The sequence below is a fragment of the Pelmatolapia mariae genome, linkage group LG16_19, assembly GCF_036321145.2.
Source record: "Pelmatolapia mariae isolate MD_Pm_ZW linkage group LG16_19, Pm_UMD_F_2, whole genome shotgun sequence".
Taxonomy (NCBI): Eukaryota; Metazoa; Chordata; class Actinopteri; order Cichliformes; family Cichlidae; genus Pelmatolapia; species Pelmatolapia mariae.
Window position 1 is genome coordinate 47480616 of NC_086241.1, and position 3091 is coordinate 47483706.

General features: G+C 37.9%; 1 long non-coding RNA gene across 1 annotated transcript; it reads right to left on the reverse strand.

Annotated features, from left to right (window-relative positions):
* Positions 1-419: 419 nt before the first annotated feature.
* LOC134646274 (uncharacterized) lies at positions 420-1424 on the reverse strand. Its single transcript, XR_010096641.1, has 3 exons — positions 1414-1424; positions 1302-1328; positions 420-635 (listed from the first exon to the last, which is right to left on the reverse strand). It is a non-coding gene; the product is annotated as an uncharacterized LOC134646274 (long non-coding RNA).
* Between the last annotated feature and the right edge of the window lie 1667 nt (positions 1425-3091).

Genomic DNA, 3091 nt, shown 5'->3' on the forward strand with positions numbered 1-3091 from the left:
GGAGTTTTTGGCAAATGTTGTTGTGGTAATGTTGGACTGGCAGCGGGAGAGCTGCAGCTCTGTGTGTATTGTGAACAGCAACCGTGTGCGTGCTAATAAAAAACGCTGCAAAGCATGTTAATGTCACCGGGTCTGCCGTGGTCATTTACAAGGGATATGAGAAGACCTAGAGCTAGATAAGAAAACTGAGGCTCTCCACATGAAGAATGAAGCCTTTATGTAGTAGCACAAGGTGAGAAGTCCTCTCATACACAGAACATTCTTCCAAAACTGGTCTGTTAAACTACATTTTATTTGTCTGCCATGTCATCTTTTTCATCAGTAAATAATTATTGTTTATTATTCTAAAAGACTCCATACATCTGCTTTTTTAATTATGTGAATAAACAAGACAGTCTTTTTGTTTTATGTATGAGTTTATTGAACATATCTTTATCTTTTAACAATGTGCACAGAATGATTATCTACTTGGGAGGACCAGGAGGTTTTCCATGCCCATGGTCATGGGCTTTTCCATCTCCATGTCCGTGTCCAGGTCCATGTCCGTGGCCAGGCCCATGCCCGTGTCCAGGTCCATGTCCGTGGCCAGGCCCATGTCCGTGTCCAGGCCCATGCCCGTCTCCACCTGGTTTGCCCTGTAAACAACCGTAATAAAAAATGACTTTTTAGTGAAACTCATTGGGCAGCAAACTCAAAAAGACTGGAAAAGCTGCATGCTTCAGATGGTTGGGTACCGAAATCTTCAGTTCAGTGCTTTTCATTGAACTGGTCATCTATAGGTACTCCTCACAAACTTCACCCTTACAAATGATGGCACTTGCCAAAAGTGAGGTCACAACTACTGCTGCTTTCTGTTGGCTGTCAATGGACCTCGCGACTTTACGCAAGGCTACGGCTAAGGGAGATGTAACAATAACTTGAAAAGATGAGAAAAGGATGCTGATGTGCAGGTTTTGCCTTAGTGATGACACCCAGACTAAATCTCTGCAGCATTTTTAGTATGAAATGCAAACCTGGCCCTAGCAACACATCTAAACTGAGGAAACACCTAGTCAAAACAGTGATTTGTGTGTGGCATGTAAAATATTTTATATAGATCACAAAATCACTCAAATGAGGAGTATAGACTTGTTTTGTAAGACAAAATTTGAATGTAGTATTTCAAAGTGAATACAATACTGAAAAGAACGGTATCCCGACCATAGGAAGAGATAATGACTGTTGCCAGTGGATGCTGCGAGATTACAGCATCAACTGGCAAAGCAAAACAGCAGAGAACAAACAAGTGAAAGTTTTCTTACTCCAGCGCATCCTTGACCCTGAGGTGTCTTTTAAGAGAAGAAAATTGCTTTATTAGTTTGTTATGCTGTTTGTCACAGGTGTAAAACCATCTAAGGAAATAAATGGACTCACCTGGGCATTTGCTATAGTTAGAAAAAATAAAACAAAAAGCAAAATTGGTTACTTAAAAAATACTAGACCTAATGTAAGTAGAAGACTCATTAGAAAGCAAATATGTTACATAACTGTGCAGAAGGACAACATAGACAATGTTGCCTTTCAGACAAACAGCTCTCAGAAACACAAGAAAGGCATATTATATCATATTTAACAGCACAAATAGTTCTTCAGTTTGTCTAGTTAAAGAGTAGCAAAATGGAAATAAAAAAATCAGCCGTACATAGAAGTGCAGTAAACATTAGAGTAATTCCATAAATGCAGTAATAGCACACACGGTTTTTCAACCTAGGTACTATATGTCAGGGATCTCCATCTAAAAAAACCATCAGAATCTGAGACTTACGGTCACTCATTTTGCCTCGTGAAAAGATTTTACCTGAAAAAAGGAGAGGAAAACATAAGTCTTGAACTTTTCTTGCAATCAATCATCACAAGAAATCAATACTATGAGTTACCTACCCGATGCAGAAAGCAGAAGGATTTGTGTCTGATGTCTGCTTTTACAGCTGTATTTATAGAGCAGAGGCGAAGAATAGGGAGGTTTCAGTGTGGGCGGGGTGTAGCCAGAAAACTACACATCAGCTTTTGTTCTTTGAAAAACCAAACCCGTCACGCACAGCTACTGTCTCTGCAGTAAACGTGCTGCAAAGAAAAATCTAAATTAAGATCAATGCTTTTTTATTTGAAAAAATACTGACATAGTAGTTTGCTTAATATTAAGATGGCCAGTGTAGATAAGTTTTTTTTAAATTGATTAAAAGTTGCTGCTTTTAGGCAAACTGTCATTTTGTTAGACCTAGAGGAAGACTTTTGCACTTAATTATGATGGTTGCATTTAAAAACAAGAGGCTTAGGAATGCATTAACGTGACTCGCAAAGACAGCCAAATTGAAACTCAGATGTGTTTACAGTGCTGTGAAAAAGCCTCTCATTTCATTTTAAATTGCTTCCAAGAAGCCAGACTTTCTTGGAAGTGGGCTTGAGCAATAGTTCATCACCAGGGTTTTTGATGGTCTTTTTCTCAAAGGTTTTTTTTTTTTTGGACATTGGCTGCTTTTTTTTTAATACTTATTTTCAGACCCATTCTTGTATCTCACCATTTGGAGAGGAATAGTTTGTTGTTTGCTAAACTGACCTATGAATGATTCAAGCATCAACAAAGGCACCTAACTTAAGGGATTAAGTGGTGTCATGTCTACACATAACAGCCACACCAAAATCTTTACAGGCAACTTAACAAAAAAATATTTTTCTATAAACATCTTAATTGCTGTATTTTTTTGTGTTGTTTTTAGCATTGAAATAGCACTATACAAAAACACAAAATTGTTTCCCATTCCTTTATCTACAAAGAGATTACAAATATAATAGTTTGATTTTTTATTTTTTTTTTTAATCAGCAAGGGGATTCTGTAAGAGTTGTTAGATGAAAACTTGGCATGTCTTGGCGGTCCTCGAGGGCCGGTATCCTGAAATCTTTACATGTGTCCCTGCTGCAACACACCTAAATAAAATTAGAAGGTCATTAGCAAGGCTCTATAGAAATTGACTGCATGCTGAGGTGGCAATTCAGCCATTTGATTCATGTTACAGCAGCTCAAGAATGAATGAACATGCAATAAAAGTAGTT